This window comes from Thalassophryne amazonica, chromosome 8 (genome assembly GCF_902500255.1).
Source record: "Thalassophryne amazonica chromosome 8, fThaAma1.1, whole genome shotgun sequence".
NCBI classification, from domain to species: Eukaryota; Metazoa; Chordata; class Actinopteri; order Batrachoidiformes; family Batrachoididae; genus Thalassophryne; species Thalassophryne amazonica.
Genome location: NC_047110.1, coordinates 68,621,523 through 68,639,213, shown reverse-complemented (window position 1 = coordinate 68,639,213; position 17,691 = coordinate 68,621,523). Strand labels below are relative to the sequence as shown.

The following is a 17,691-nucleotide window of genomic DNA, read 5'->3' as shown; positions in this document are numbered from 1 at the left end:
GTAGCTACTTTTAATTACAGTGGGTAATGGGAGGAGAGATCCAGACTATGAGGCATAGAGTATTTTTAGAGTCTGATCTTGATTATCTAACACTTAGCTGCAGTCTGCTCAGAAACAACTTTACTGGAAGGTTTTTCCACCACCGACATGATTATACACATTCTGGATTGACAATTTTACAGCTCAACATGTGCTTTGACTTTATACTCAATTAATGCATGGAAGAAAAAAAAGAAAAAAAAAACAGTTGGTGCCTGCCAAAGGTCTCTGCTACAGTACTGACATTAGATGCAGCAACTTTTGATTTTTTTTTTCAGGTTATATGCACTGTGGCCACAGGCGGCATTCGTGTGGGGATTGATGGGTTTGTAGCCCCATGAGGAATTTCAACAACCTCATTATAACTCCACCAGAAAATGAATTGATTTTAGCATCCAAAATCCTACGTTTTCTTACCGAGTCCGATCACACCTATGTGCCTGAGTTCATGCTAATCACGGAACCTAAGATTAATTTCTCAGACCTGCATGCATCAGTAAAGGTCCTTCCATGTGTGAGGGAAATAACTCAGAGTTTTGATCTGATTTGGATCAGACTTACTGGAATGAATCAGGGCCAGCCAAGGACAAATTATTTGAGTTTGAGATTAAGCGAGTTAAAAGTGAAGGTCAAGGGACATAGTGAAAATATGGACCAAATAGTTGCATATAGGGGATATTTTGGCTGACTAATCAGAGGACTTGATTAAAGATAAAGGTATGGTTATTACTATTTGCTATGACGTCATATATGACCTTGATATTGGTCACATCATGACTTTGATCTTGGCTGACCTTCAAAGGACAAACTAATTTAGAATAACTCCTTTGAGGATTTGGTGAATGATCTACCAGTGGTTACAATGAAAGACAAATGTGATGTCATCAACTTTCAATTGGTCAAAAGACTTGGGTAACCTTGAAAGGTAAAACTAAAGGTCATATTTATTTAACTCAAGCAATGGGGTGTCGATATGGATTAGACATGTTGGAAGGGTTGTGTGTTAAGGATAAGGTTGATTAATTTTAGACAGAACCGTATATTATAGTGTCAATGAAACACAGAAGAAATAACAGTTATTTTGCTGTTAATGTTAAACAGGTCAGGTGCGGGTGTTACGCTCTCTGAAGCTGGACTCTCTGGTGACGGTGGCAGAGAAGAGAACACTGGACAAACTGCTGGACATTATGGATGATGCCAGTCAGAGGAGCAACCAGAGGAGCCTCTTCAGTCACAGACTGCTCCTCCCCAAATGAAGGAACAACAGACTGAAAAACCCCTTTGTCCTCCAGAAGAGCAGCCGCGGTTTTGACAGGGTCGCTTGTTGTTAGCTGTGCAGTTCTCAAGTTTTTCTGCAATTGCTCTTGAGTTCTGTAAAGGTGACTCTTTTTACCAGAGGTGGGACGAAGTCACCAGCAAGTCACTCTCAAGTCAAGTCTTAAGTCAAGTCTCAAGTCAGAACATCCACCAATTGTTTGCAAGCCGACTTGAGACTTGTAGATTGATGACTTGAGAATGACTCGACAGTGACTTCATCCCACCTCTGCTTTTTACTATTTGTTCGCACAATTTGCTGATGTAGTTTTTTTTTTGTTTTGTTTTTTTTTGCTCCGTTATATCTTATATGTGGGAGATATGAGGCAGGCCGGTGAAATTTACTTTGAAAAACAAATGTGCACTTTTATTGCAAAATCACTACCTAATCATGCACACACCAATCCAAAAAAAAAACAAAAAAAAAAAAACCCTTCAGTGCTGCCACTGATTGTGGGATTTATTTATTTATTTATTTTTTAAATGAGTTATCCTGTGACTAAGTACTGAGTGGCAAACAAGTGATTGTTTTCCTTCCTCCCTAAAATAAAGGTGGTTTTAATGAGCCCCGGATAATGAAATGTTATTTCAGAGCTCGCTGGTCAAATTGCTGTCTCCGAAAATTGTGCGACTGATCTGTTTTGTGCTTTTCTCATTTAGAAAATAAACATCTCTCTCTCTCTCTCTTTCCTCAGTATCACGTTGTAGATCAGACTTGACTTATATAGCCTAATAAAGCTCACTGCATGAGACATGCATTTGAGCCTTTTTTCATTTATTTATTTTTTATTTTTTTAATTGGAGAGAAAGAGTGTCTGGGTCTATTTGTGGTCTGGCACAATGTTGGAAATGCCAGCTGTCGCGCATCAAAGCCCTGCTGGAACAAACCGTTATTTGCCACGTCCCTGCAACTTGTTGAAGTGCATCATTTACTGTGTCACTTATAATACATTTTCCATTTTCATTTTCAAACGCAAACTGCCACACATGGACATCAGAGTTTAAAAATACTGCCCGATGAAAATGTGCACACCAAGATGACTGTTCTTGTGCACAAACAAGACAGCAACCAGAAAGTGTAGGCTTGAAAATGCCCTACCTGCTATGTCATTTATACATTCTTACCACACATCTGAGAAGGATGAAAAATCATCAACACCTTCTGCAGTTATGACTGACAGCTGAGGCTGGTCCAGACAGCTCTGAGCCAAACCCCATCACATAACACATGCCTGAAAAGTCCATCTGAGGTCCTACCTTTCAAAACGCTGCCTCCTGCTCTCCTACAGGCAGAGCGACTAAAGGGACAAGAGGATCGAGAGGGTGTGAAGCCGGGCCTCCAGGGTTTCGAGGAGAGCCTTCAAAGCCAGCTGGTCTGGCTTTGAAGGCAAATCAGAGTGAAACAAAGGCAAGTGGAAAGAAGAATGGTTGTCGAGAGGACGGAAAGAGTAGATGCAGAAAGTCAATTCTGGCAGGGGTGACTGGAACAGCAGTGTGAAGGCGTTTGTGCAAGAACAAAAAGGTGAGACGCAGGTGTCACGAAATGAAAACTAATGATGCAACATCATGCAGACAGACGCGAGTTTCACTCATAAACCTTAACTAGTGTGTTGCCTGTGGGGATCCACGGGCTCTAGATTGGGCAATGTTTATAAAATAGGTAGCTGACATTTTTCAAGGGTGGCAATAAATTATGCAAAAACTTGTGCAATGAGTTGGAATAGCATGTGAGTCCAGAATGTTTTAGAACCTTATATGTCAACAATTTTTAGAAGAAGAACTCAACTCTTTTATTTCCTGTTAGTGTTAATTATGTAACTTTTTATGTTAATTTACTGTCTTAATGTATTTATAAATTGTTTAGGTTCTTGTTATCATATACACACTACTATTGTTTCATTTTATTTTTACTTCTATTTTGTCATTTGAGTTTTAAATGGGCCACAATGAAAATAAGTGTTTCCACTTTCGTGTGTCATCCATGTATTTTTAACGTATTTACAATCACTTACACTGAACTTACTAAATAAAATCACTCACCGAACTCACACTTTTAATTTAAAGATGACTTACTGCCTCCTGCTGGAATGGTGTGAGTCCAGAATGTAGTTAGCAGCATCAATTGTTCAGTGTTGTTAGATAATATCCGTAGCTTCTCCAGAAATATTAGTCCTATCAGTGTTCCATTTTGGCGGCATTCATCCTTGACCCAAAAGACATAAGCATACCAAATGGCAAATGTCAGCTCTCCACAGTTTTTCTGTGATCGAAGTTACATGCACACATGCACAGCGTTTTGTCTTTCCCGCATTTTGTCACAAGCAGGTGCTTCTAATTTTAGACAGGCAGAAACAGAGACGGTAGCGGAAGACATCAAACACACTACAGTTTTCACTCATGGTAACGGCAACATGAGACTTAACTGACTAAACCAACTACAAAAAAACAACACAAACAACACTGTTAAACTAACATGAACCACAATAACAACATTTAACCCCCCAAATCCCGAACTCCCATGGTGCATTGCAGCACACATCTATTGTTTACTGGTTAGCTAAAATTGCTAATTTCTTCAAAAATATTTGTCCTATCAACTTTCCGTTTTTGCAGTGTTCATCCTTGACCCAAAATACATAAGCATACCAAACGGCAAATGTCAGCTCTCCCCGGTTTTTGCGTGATCAAAGCCATACACACACACATGCACACAGAGGCCACTCGGCTGTTATAATATAGATGTTGCTTTCAGATTGGTCAAACTGATGTGTTGTGTTTTTCACTGTTATTCGTGACTGGCATCACTTTGTGAAGATGGGAGGGGCCGTAGTGTCCAAACAAAAGTGCTACAAAGAAGATGCCGAGAGCAATCTGGAGCTACACTGTTGTCAGTTGGTATCAGCTCAAGTTCATAAATGTAAAAAAACTTCAGTGATTGAAAACACTCTAATTCTGTTTCTGTCAAAGACTCACTCATCCACTGAAATGGATGCATGCATTAACACGCGTGTGGTCCTACAGGCAGCAAATTTTGTGCTGGTAAATTATTAAAAGAAGCATTTGTCAAAATCTTTTGCATAAATTGCGTTGCATAAATGACAGCAATTCTCTATTTTACTCTGTAATACTTCATCTTTTTGTTTGATATATTTATACTATTGTACTGATTTTGTACGAAGTGGAGACAAAGTCATTGGTGTCGTGTACCGCTCAGTTTAGGTTCATAAGCCTGCAGAAACGATGAAGCTTCACTGGACATATGACACATTTATTTACAGGAAAATCCAAAAAAAACAAAACAAAAACAACCCTCTCATTGCTTGCCTTCTTCTTCTGCATCTGAGTGCGTAGGAGTCAGAGCCTTTTATTGCGCTTAGTGCTCCTGCAGGAAACCTTAGTTACTGCAGTCATAGAATTTTCCATACACTACAGTTGGAATGTCTTGTAGAAAGTTTTACAGTACATGTTGGGAAACGGTTACCGCTGTGACACATTTTTGTGCAGTGGTGCTCTGAAACTCTCCCAGTAGTATTAGCAATGTATGAACAATGTACTGCAATTAGGATTCAAGGAACTTCATTTGTCATGCCAACTCACATTTACATGTTAATGGTACGAAATTAGTACTCAGGTCCCGGTTATTTTTAAAAAGCCTTCTAAAAACTAGATATAAATATAAACTATTAAAATAAAATAAAAGTCGAAATTAGCTATGTTTAATACCAAATATAAGTGTGAACAGCAAGTAGACTATAATATTGCACTGGGAATTAAGTGAAAACCTTGCACATATATTGCACATGGGAGATTATTGCACATGATTACTAACCCAGTAATGCCATGTAGTGAATCGCAGTATCATTCCAGTTTTTACTTTCTGGTGCTACGACATAAAATCTCACAAGATTTCCACCATGCCACATGTGATTTCTGCCAAAATTCAAAATGTTTACAAAAGCACCACAAAAAGAACAAGAAATTTACGCTATTCAAGATTTTTGTTGCGAACCCTCTTGCAAAGTAAATAGTACTGCAATAGATTGTTAATTACTGCATGGCGCTATTGGGTTCTGTCTTAGCTGATTAAAGTATTGGAGTGCTACTGCACAAATTTTCTTTGCTTCTCCTTGAAGGAGCTTAGCACCGGGTTTCTGGTGCAGTGTGGCGCTCTTAAAGGAGATGCCAGCTCACACTCTGATTGGTTCACTTCATATCATGCCCAAAATGAGGTCCATGACTATCTGGGCAAATAAATCCAATCCTGTTGTGCCCTGCACACTTTTCTGTGCATAGATTATGCACTTTAAGTGTGTACCATGCTAGATTGTGTGCCACAGATCTTCAGGCTAGGGCCCCGACACTCTTATGCAAAATGCCTTTTGAGCACAGAGTGCATTTTTTGTGCAGTGGAATACATGTTGAGCCACACAAATAGAATGGAACCCACCAAAGAAGTGATGTTTTCACCAGAATCTAGTTATTGCTTTATGTTGTCTGCTTGCTGTTGGATTATCTGATTACTCGAGTGCCTAGGACAACCACAAATAGTAGAATTCAGTTTTGGGGTATATCTAAAAGATAAGACAGATCAAACATTTGTTATAAAATGATGATGGCAATAGTAATGATTACGGGAATGAGGATGATGATGATGACATCAGGGCACAGTAATACAGCTAATTTTCATAAAACCAAGCTAAAACTAATATTCACAAAACCCAGTGAAAACTTTATTTCCATCCTTGTTTTTTTTGGAGTAGACACAGACAGGGTGGTTATAGATTATTTTTCTTTTTCATAGCATATGGTGTTTTGGCAGCGCGGTGGATTAGTGGTTAGCATTGATGCCTCACTGCAAGAATGTCGTGCCCTTTTTGTGTGGAGTTTGTATGTGAAAGACATGCAGGTTAGGTGAATTGAAACCTTTAACCCCTTAACGCCTATTGTCGCATATATGCTACAATATTTGACTCAAATATGCAACATACCAAACTGACCAGTATGCCTGTTGTCGCAAATTTGCAACATACCATTATTATTATTATTATAACATTATAACATAAATTATTACCAAAATACCAAAATTACTATTTATTTTTTGTGCAAAAGTGAAATTAATAATCTCAACATTATTTACCATCTACTTAAAGGCAAAAACACACACAAAATATTTTTTATATACAGCTATATAAATTCAGGCGTTAAGGGGTTAAATTGACTGTAGGAGGGCGTGAGAGTGTGAAAGTTTGTCTGTCTATATGTGGCCGAGCAACAGCCTGGCTGTTCAGGGAGTACCCTGCCTCATGCCCTATGACTGCTGGGATAGGCTCCACCCCCCGTGACCCTTAGTTGGAGTGAGTGGGTATAGAAAATGAAAGGATGGATGTGGAATTGTATACACAAAAGGTAATTTAAGGCAACAACTGTTGCCTTTAGTACTGGTATTCTCTGGTTAGAGTTACTGAGAAGTTACTTACAAAGACTCAGAGGATCCATACTTGCATTCTGAAGAAACATCAGCTTTGATGCTTCTGCCATGTGGTATGCTACCCTGGGTGTTATCCAGCACGCTGCTGCCTCATTGCTGAGGACCCCAGCAAATGTAAAAGGCCAAAGGCTCACGTATCACCTCACTGTGGCAAGTAGATGGCTGCTGTAATTTAGGAGGTAGGAATGGACTGGCGGTCTGCCAGGAGGGTTCTATAGTTTGGTCAATTTTGTGACCACCCTGACCTGTATGAAATATGTATCTTTGAGTTGGTGAATTCAACCAGGATGATGGACCCTTGTTCAGATGAACCCCAACTAACATGCTTTAATTTCACCTAATGTAGTTATTGTGAATTAATACTGTTGCAAATATTTTATGGAATTTTGAATGCACTGGTGGGTGAAATGTGAGCATGTCATATTAGAAAACAGCCTTTTTATTTATCATTGAGCAGGTTATGAGCAGGAGTGGTAGCCAAGTGGTCAGTGCACTTGGTTTCAGTGCAGAAGTTTCCAGGTTCAAACCCCATCTCTGCCACATTTCTCCTTGTAATCTGGAATTGCATCAGGAAGGGCATCCGGTGTAGAATGTGCGCCAATTCAGAGCAGCTGAAATCACTGCTTTTATTCATTGATATGTCAAAATATCCATGTATTTTGACTTTTGGCATATCATATTGAAGATCCAGGGTTCTCCCCAGACAATGGAACAACAGTGTAGCGCCATTATACTGTTACCACAACAATGTTATATTTTTTTAATCCAGCCAGGATGTTTGTGCGGATGCTACATGCTGTAAAAAGCAGCAAATCAATTTTTAATCAACCATCATCTTCACCACACAGCCTCAGTGAAATAGTAAAGTGTGAAAAACTGATTCAGAAAGTTTTTCCATCCAGGGTTTCATCTTTAAAAGAGCAGATTTGCTTCTTTACTTCTTACAGAAGTATTTTTTTTTTGTTTTCTTTTTATTATTGTTGTTTATGCACTAATGACACCAGATCAAATTATTTGTATGTGAGAACTTACTTTGCAATAAATTTGATTTTGATTTGACAATCAAATCAATCCAGATTTAGCTTGTGGTCAAACAAATTAGGGGTTATATTGTTTTTTTTTTTGTTGTTTTTTTTTTTTTAAAGTATGCAATCCCACTCAGAAATGTAAAAAAAAAAAAAAAAAAACTAAACTGTCAACATGACAGAAAAACTCTGCCTGTTTTACTGGATTAAAGGTGCAGTGTGTCATTTTTGAAGAGGAGAGGAGAGGAGAAATGTTATGTCCATCAAACATTAATGTCTTTTTAAATTTTTAAGTGTTATTTATTTTATTAACTGAGACAGATGCATGCAAAAAAGAACTTTGATATACAACATAAGTGTCATTTTTTGTCTATTATTCTTGCTTTCAATGCATATAAAACCAGTCAAAATGACTCGCAACGGGCGCGGCCTCGGGTGATTGCCAACAGCATCGCTATACTAAAAATTTCTGGGGAGAACCCTGAGATCTGAATATTTTCAGTGCTAGTCTTGTGTAAACACATGCTGTATGTATATGATTCAAAGTAATCAAGACAACTTGCACATCTTCCACTGTTTATCCAGATTTCTGTATATTTCTCTCTTTGTTAAGAATTTATATCCTGGATTATTGGCTTTTATACGATCCACTGTGAAAAATAAACTCACTCCAGTCCTCTGTTTTACTATGGTTACAAACTATGAGCAGAATATAAAGTAATTTCAAAATTTTAGATTTAAAATTTAAATTTTTGAAAAACTTTAAGTATTTAAAAAAATATTTTGGTAGTTGCTGTCACTAAATGAATGCAACTCCATTTTGTAGTTAACTGCAGATGATGACCCAAAAATAAGCATATGGGTTATTTTTTAATCACAGAAAATAGATCATGTATGTTTAAAGCTAAGAAAGGTGGCCCCTAATTTTATTGGTTTATGTCACAGGTTTCGTTTTGGGTGTGCACATAGGCTGATGGCACATTTAATTCAGAAATTTTTGAGGTACAATGTGATGGCAGTTTGGTGTTGTTGCTGTTGATCTTGTTTTTCTTTTATTTTGGGTTCATTATATCGGTATTATATGATTATTGTTGATTTTAATGTTTTTTACTTTGTTTTGTTACTCAGTGATGTGCTATTTTTTAACTGCCTGTGTTTTTCTATGTACTGGTGTTTGTAGATATGAAGCATTTCATAGTGCTTGGCGGAAAGAGTGATTCAATTATTATTATTATTATTATTGTTGTTGTTGTTGTTCTTATACTTTTTTGGACGAACTCAGCAGCCAATACACTCTGACTGCTGGTTCCAAGCCCGGATAAATGAGTAGGGTTGTCAGGAAGGGCAACCGACGTAAAACAAGCCAAAATAAATATGCAGAGTACAAATCAAATTTCCATACCCGGAGCCCGGGTTAACAACAGGTTAACCTGTTAACAACCCCAGGTTAACCTGTTGCCCAACAGGATGTTGGCGGAAATTGGGCAACTGCTGGGTGAAGAAGAAGAGGAGGAGAACATGTCCAGAGACAGCGGGAGAAGAGGAAAACTAGTAGGGTGGAAGTGAGCAAGAACTTTGAATGTTGGCAGTATGACTGGTAAAGGGAGAGAGCTGGCTGACATGGTGGAGTGGAGAAAGGCAGACATATTGTGTGTGCAATAGACCAAGTGGAAGGGAGGTAAGACCATGAGCATAAGCGGTGGGTTCAAGTTGTTGTAGGATGAGAAATGGTGTTGGGGTCATTTTTAAGGATAAGTATGTTAAGAGTGTGCTGGAGGTTAAGCGAACGTCTGACAGGGTGATGAGTGTGAAATTGGAAATTGAAGGGGTGATGATGAATATCATCAGTGCATATGACCCACAGGTAGGTTGTGAGATGAAGGAGAAAGAAAATTTCTGGAGTGAGTTAGAAGAGGTGGCGGACAGTGTACCCAAGCGTGAAAGAGTGGTGATAGGAGCAGACTTCCATGGGCATGTTGGCAAAGAGAACAGAGGTGATGAGGAAGTAATGGGTAGATATATTGTATCAAGGACAGGAATGTTGAAGGGCAAATGGTAGTTGATCTTGCAAAAAGATAAAAATGGCTGTGGTGAATACTTACCTAATACCTAGAAAAGGGAGGAGCACTGGATGACATATAAGAAGTGGAAGAAGGTGCACACAGATGGACTACATTCTTTGTAGCAGATGCAAGCTAAATTAAATTGGAAACTGTAAGGTGGTGGCAGGGGGATAGTGTAGCTAGACAGCATAGGATGGTGGTTTGTAAGATGTTTTTAGAGGTGAAGAGGGGAAGAGAGTCAGAGCTCAGCAAAGGATCAGATAGTGGAAGCTGAAGGAGGAAGACTGTTGTATGAAATTCAGTGAGCAGGTGAGACAGGCACTGAATGGAGGGGAGGCAGTTTTGGAAAAATAGAAAAGTACTGCAGATATGGTGCAGGAGACAGCTAGGAAGGTACTGGGTGTGACATCTGGACAGTGGAAGGAAGACTAGGAGACATGGTGGTGGAATGAAAATGTTCAGGAAAGCATATGGAGAAAAAGGTTGGCAGAAAGAATTGGGATAGTCAGAGAGATGAAGGAAGTAGACAGGAGTACAAGGAGATGCGGCATAAAGCAAAAAGAGACATGGCAAAAGCTAAGGAAAAGGCATATAGCAAGTTGTACCTGGAATTGAACAGGAAGGAAGGAGAAAAGGACTTGTATTGTTTGGGCAGACAAAGGGACATAGCTGGAAAGGATCTGCAGCAGGCTGGGGTGATAAAGGATACAGATGGTAAAATGCTGACAAGTGAGGAGACTGTGTTGAGAAGGTGGAGGGAATATTTTGAGGAGCTGATGAATGAAGAAAATGAGAGAGAGAAAAGGCTGGATGATGTGGAGAGAGTAAATCAAGAAGTGCAAGAGATTAGTAAGGAAGACGTAATCTATGAAGAGGGTGAAGAATGGAAAGGCAGTTGGTCCAGATGACATTCCATTGGATGCATGGAAATGTTGAGGAGAGATGGCAGTGGAGTTCCCACCCGGATTATTTAATAAAATCTTGGAAAGTGAGGTGATGCCTAAGGAGTGGAAATGAAATGTGCTGGTTCCTATTTTTAAGCATAAGGGTGATGTGCAGAGCTGTGGTAATTACAGAGGCATAAAGTTGATCAGCCACAGCATTGAAGTTATGGGAAAGAGTAGCAGACACTAGGCTTACAAAACTGGTGAAGATCTGTGAGCAGCAATATGGTGTCATGCCGAGAAAGAGTACTGCAGATGCAATGTTTGTTCTGAGAGTACTGATGAAGTATAGAGAAGGCCAGAAGGAGTTACATTGTGTGTTTGTGGATTTAGAGAAAGCATATAACAAGGTGCCAAGAGAAGAGGTCTGGAGTGGCAGAGAAGTATGGGAGGGTAGTGTAGGACCTGTACAAGGATAGTGTGACAGGTTGAGATGCACAGTAGGAATGGCAGATTAATTCCCTAATGCCATATACCAACACAGTGCAGAGTAGCTACCTAAACTCTGTGAGTGAGATAGAGTATCTCGTCAATAGTTTTACATCCTCATTGAAGATAACTTTGGATGCTGTAGCTCCTCTGAAAAAGAGAGCTTTAAATCAGAAGTGCCTGACTCCGTGGTATAACTCACAAACTCGCAGCTTAAAGCAGATAACCCGTAAGTTGGAGAGGAAATGGCGTCTCACTAATTTAGAAGATCTTCACTTAGCCTGGAAAAAGAGTCTGTTGCTCTATAAAAAAGCCCTCCGTAAAGCTAGGACATCTTACTACTCATCACTAATTGAAGAAAATAAGAACAACCCCAGGTTTCTTTTCAGCACTGTAGCCAGGCTGACAAAGAGTCAGAGCTCTGTTGAGCCGCGTATTCCTTTAACTTTAACTAGTAATGACTTCATGACTTTCTTTGCTAATAAAATTTTAACTATTAGAGAAAAAATTACTCATAACCATCCCAAAGACGTATCGTTATCTTTGGCTGCTTTCAGTGATGCCGGTATTTGGTTAGACTCTTTCTCTCAGATTGTTCTGTCTGAGTTATTTTCATTAGTTACTTCATCCAAACCATCAACATGTCTATTAGACCCCATTCCTACCAGGCTGCTCAAGGAAGCCCTACCATTATTTAATGCTTCGATCTTAAATATGATCAATCTATCTTTATTAGTTGGCTATGTACCACAGGCTTTTAAGGTGGCAGTAATTAAACCATTACTTAAAAAGCCATCACTTGACCCAGCTATCTTAGCTAATTATAGGCCAATCTCCAACCTTCCTTTTCTCTCAAAAATTTTTGAACGGGTAGTTGTTAAACAGCTAACTGATCATCTGCAGAGGAATGGTCTATTCGAAGAGTTTCAGTCAGGTTTTAGAATTCATCATAGTACAGAAACAGCATTAGTGAAGGTTACAGATGATCTTCTTATGGCCTCAGACAGTGGACTCATCTCTGTGCTTGTTCTGTTAGACCTCAGTGCTGCTTTTGATACTGTTGACCAAAAAATGTTATTACAGAGATTAGAGCATGCCATAGGTATTAAAGGCACTGCGCTGCGGTGGTTTGAATCATATTTATCTAATAGATTACAATTTGTTCATGTAAATGGGGAATCTTCTTCACAGACTAAGGTTAATTATGGAGTTCCACAAGGTTCTGTGCTAGGACCAATTTTATTCACTTTATACATGCTTCCCTTAGGCAGTATTATTAGACGGCATTGCTTAAATTTTCATTGTTACGCAGATGATACCCAGCTTTATCTATCCATGAACCCAGAGGACACACACCAATTAGCTAAACTGCAGGATTGTCTTACAGACATAAGGACATGGATGACCTCTAATTTCCTGCTTTTAAACTCAGATAAAACTGAAGTTATTGTACTTGGCCCCACAAATCTTAGAAACATGGTGTCTAACCAGATCCTTACTCTGGATGGCATTACCCTGACCTCTAGTAATACTGTGAGAAATCTTGGAGTCATTTTTGATCAGGATATGTCATTCAAAGCGCATATTAAACAAATATGTAAGACTGCTTTTTTGCATTTACGCAATATCTCTAAAATTAGAAAGGTCTTGTCTCAGAGTGATGCTGAAAAACTAATTCATGCATTTATTTCCTCTAGGCTGGACTATTGTAATTCATTATTATCAGGTTGTCCTAAAAGTTCCCTGAAAAGCCTTCAGTTAATTCAAAATGCTGCAGCTAGAGTACTGACAGGGACTAGAAGGAGAGAGCATATCTCACCCATATTGGCCTCTCTTCATTGGCTTCCTGTTAATTCTAGAATAGAATTTAAAATTATTCTTCTTACTTATAAGGTTTTGAATAGTCAGGTCCCTTCTTATCTTAGGGACCTCATAGTACCATATCACCCCAATAGAGCGCTTCGCTCTCAGACTGCAGGCTTACTTGTAGTTCCTAGGGTTTGTAAGAGTAGAATGGGAGGCAGAGCCTTCAGCTTTCAGGCTCCTCTCCTGTGGAACCAGCTCCCAATTCGGATCAGGGAGACAGACACCCTCTCTACTTTTAAGATTAGGCTTAAAACTTTCCTTTTGCTAAAGCTTATAGTTAGGGCTGGATCAGGTGACCCTGAACCATCCCTTAGTTATGCTGCTATAGACTTAGACTGCTGGGGGGTTCCCATAATGCATTGAGTGTTTCTTTCTCTTTTTGCTCTGTATGCACCACTCTGCATTTAATCATTAGTGATTGATCTCTGCTCCCCTCCACAGCATGTCTTTTTCCCGGTTCTCTCCCTCAGCCCCAACCAGTCCCAGCAGAAGACTGCCCCTCCCTGAGCCTGGTTCTGCTGGAGGTTTCTTCCTGTTAAAAGGGAGTTTTTCCTTCCCACTGTTGCCAAGTGCTTGTTCACAGGGGGTCGTTTTGACCGTTGGGGTTTTTCCGTAATTATTGTATGGCTTTGCCTTACAATATAAAGCGCCTTGGGGCAACTGTTTGTTGTGATTTGGCGCTATATAAATAAAATTGATTTGATTTGATTTGAATTCAAGGTGGAGGTGGGATTACACCAAGGATCAGCTCCGAGTCCTTTCTTGTTTGCAATGGTGATGGACAGGTTGACAGATGAGATTAGACAGGAGTCTCAGTGGACTATAATGTTTGCAGATGACATTGTGATCTGTCGTGAGAGCAGAGAGCAGTCTAGCCAAGAAATGTGGGTCTGTGCTCTGGAGAGCAGGGGAATGATAGTCAGTAGGAGCAACACTGAGTACAGTAGTGTTCCGAATAATAGTAGTGCTATATGACTAAAAAGATTAATCCAGGTTTTGAGTATATTTTGTATTGTTACATGGGAAACAAGGTTCCAGTAGTTTCAGTAGATTCTCACAAATCCAATAAGACCAAGCATTCATGATATGCACACTCTTAAGGCTATGAAATTGGGCTATTAGTAAAAAAAAGTAGAAAAGGGGGTGTTCACAATAATAGTAGCATCTGCTGTTGACGCTACAAACTCAAAACTATTATGTTCAAACTGCTTTTTTTGCAATCCTGAGAATCACTAAACTAGTATTTAGTTGCATAACCACAGTTTTTCATGATTTCTTCACATCTGCGAGGCATTAATTTTGTTGGTTTGGAACGAAGATTTTGCTGGTTTACTCGTGTGCTAGGGGTCATTGTCTTGTTGAAACACCCATTTCAAGGGCATGTCCTCTTCAGCATAAGGCAACATGACCTCTTCAAGTATTTTGACATATCCAAACTGACCCATGATACCTGGTATGCGATATATAGGCCCAACACCATAGTAGGAGAAACATGCCCATATCATGATGCTTGCACCGCCATGCTTCACTGTCTTCACTGTGAACTGTGGCTTGAATTCAGAGTTTGGGGGTCGTTTCACAAACTGTCTGTGGCCCTTGGACCCAAAAAGAACAATTTTACTCTCATCAGTCCACAAAATATTCCTCCATTTCTCTTTAGGCCAGCTGATGTGTTCTTTGGCAAATTGTAACCTCTTCTGCACGTCTTTTATTTAACAGAGGGACTTTGTGGGGGATTCTTGCAAATAAATTAGCTTCACACAGGCGTCTTCTAACTGTCACAGCACTTACAGGTAACTCCAGACTGTCTTTGATCATCCTGGAGCTGATCAATGGGTGAGCCTTTGCCATTCTGGTTATTTTTCTGTCCGTTTTGATGGTTGTTTTCCATTTTCTTCCACGTGTCTCTGTTTTTTTTTGTCCATTTTAAAGCATTGGAGATCATTGTAGATGAACAGCCTATAATTTTTTGCACCTGCGTATACGTTTTCCCCTCTCCAATCAACTTTTAATCAAACTACGCTGTTCTTCTGAACAATGTCTTGAACGTCCCATTTTCCTCAGGCTTTCAAAGAGAAAAGCATGTTCAACAGGTGCTGGCTTCATCCTTAAATAGGGGCCATCTGATTCACACCCATTTGTTCCACAAAATTGACGAACTCACTGACTGAATGCCACACTACTATTATTGTGAACACCCCCTTTTCTACATTTTTTTTACTAATAGCCCAGTTTCATAGCCTTCAGAGTGTGCATATCATGAATGCTTTGTCTTGTTGGATTTGTGAGAATATACTGAATCTACTGGTACCTTGTTTCCCATGTAACAATAACAAATATACTCAAAACCTGGATTAATCTTTTTAGTCACATAGCACACACTACTATTATTCTGAACACTACTGTACATGTGTGTGAATGAGATGGAGCCCAGTGGAATAGTGCAGTTACAAGGAGTAGAAGTGGTGAAAGTAGATGAGTTTAAACACTTGGGGTCAGCTGCCCGAAGTAATGAGGAGTGTGGTAGAGAGGTGAAGAAGAGAGTGCAGGTAGGGTGGAGAAAGGATTTTTGACCAAAGAATATCTGCAAGACTGAATGGGGAAAGTTTACGGTAGTGAGACCAGCTATGTTGTACGGCTTACAGACAGTGGCACTAACAAAAAGACAGGATGCTGAGCTGGAGGTGGTTGTGATTCTCTTTGGGAGTGACAGTGATGGACAGATTTAGGAATGAACATATCAGAGGGACAGCTCAGGTGGGACGGTTTGGAGACAAAGTCTGAGAGGTGAGATTGAGATGGTTTGGACGTACAGAGGCGGGACCCAGGGTATATAGGGAGAAGGATGCTGAGGATGGCGCCAACAGGCAGGAGGAGAAGAGGGAGCCAAAGAGGGACAACATGCAGGTGGCTGGTGTGACAGAGGAGGATTTGGAGGACAGAGTGGGATGGACACGATTGATCTGTTGAGGCGACCCCTAACGGGAACAGCCGAAAGAAGGAGGTACATGTAGGAATGGCTATTCAATTATTGTTATTATTATTGCTAATATTACTATTTTAAAATGCAAAACACAGGCACATATTTTCCTTTTTTGTACTTTTTAAATGTTAAATATTTGAAAAATATTCCTTTTTGGGGGGGGGGGGGGGGGGAATTGCACATTAAACGTGCCACAAACTTATACACATTTTTAGATTTTTGTCTCACACCACCTTTTAAGTGCCCGTGAAAAACATTTGGGGACAACCACACGCCCTCGCCACTGACCTTGCCTGACACGTCACATGACACTTGATCTCAACCACAGAGCCCACCTTTCATCTCTAATTGGCTGCTCACATGACACTCCATGTTCCCATTGGACGAGAGGAGTGCCCTCTAAACCCAAATTCCATTGTCGTTTTCCCGGAGGCATGACGTCTGATCTAGCTGAATATGATGGAACTGAGCCCATACATTTTGGAAAGATATGAAAGTTTGGAGAAAAAAAAAGACACTTAAATTGATAGCCGAAATAACAGGAAAAGTACTGTAATGCACATTTTAGAAATTATGATAAAATAGTATAATAACGTATGTGTAAAAAATATTTTTATATATAAAATAGTAACACACACAGTGAGAGAGAAAGAGAAAGAGAGAGAGAGAGAGAGAGAGAGAGAAAGAAAGAGAGAGAGCGCTTGTCGTCACATAAGGGGCGGAGTCTGTGACTGACAACAGGGATCCTGCTTTTCTGAGTTTGTCAGCTCTGCCTAAAATAGCAGACGGCGTGTAAATGTGAAGTGAACTTACGTTTATCCACTGGAGCCTCCGACATACACGGTGTGTACACAGCGAGCCAGCTAAAGGTGAGCAAGACAAATAACGACAAAACAAACAGTGTGTTTACTGTAAGTCACCGCAGAAAAGCGAGGGGTGACGTGAGGAGAGACGGAGACCTTCTGTCTGTCATTTCTGGGCTTTTTACAACATGTTTGAAATGCGCCGTTTATTAAAAGTCGTTTTTTATTCGCGCCGGTAACGTTGTCGTGTCGTAAATGTACAAACAAATGCGATATAAGTCACTTATCGGAAAGTCCCCCCCCCCCCCACCTCCCCAGTAAACAGTTATAAGCTTGTAAAAGTGCGCTATTGTTTACAGTTTGCACAGATCGTTTTTTTAAAGTGTCCTTTTTGAGATAGCAAGGCGTATTTGGAAAAAAAAAGGATGTTTTAGCAAGAGCGACATACATCGCACATTAATTACTGCACAACTTTAAAATGGTAAAGAAGTAAAATTTGTACATGTTGACATCTGAATAAAGCTTTGATTTGGTGCAAATTAATAATATTGTGTTGAAGTCATGTGGTGTGTGGCGTGCTATCATCAGAATTCTTGTGTCTCTAGCTTATGATGGTTTTCACACGTGGGGAGCAGACGACTTAATTTACTGGCTTTTTCTTCAGGAAGCACATGTGCTGCTTATTGTCAGGTATTTGCACGTAAACAGTCGAGCCGTGACAGAATGTGTTTTACTTT

At 39.7% G+C, this 17,691-nt stretch overlaps 1 protein-coding gene across 5 annotated transcripts in view; it reads left to right on the top strand.

The window, feature by feature from the left end:
• The first annotated feature begins 2,679 nt into the window (after positions 1 to 2,679).
• Positions 2,680 to 17,691, top strand: part of mef2aa (myocyte enhancer factor 2aa) — a 186,008-nt gene continuing 170,996 nt past the window's right edge. The window contains exon 1 of one of the 5 annotated variants that reach the window (XM_034176558.1): positions 2,680 to 2,875. The gene's annotated coding sequence lies outside the window, so the exon portion shown is untranslated. Of the gene's footprint in view, positions 2,876 to 16,851; positions 17,021 to 17,691 lie in introns of those variants that run through there. The other 4 variants (XM_034176559.1, XM_034176560.1, XM_034176561.1 and 1 more) reach the window with 4 other exon arrangements.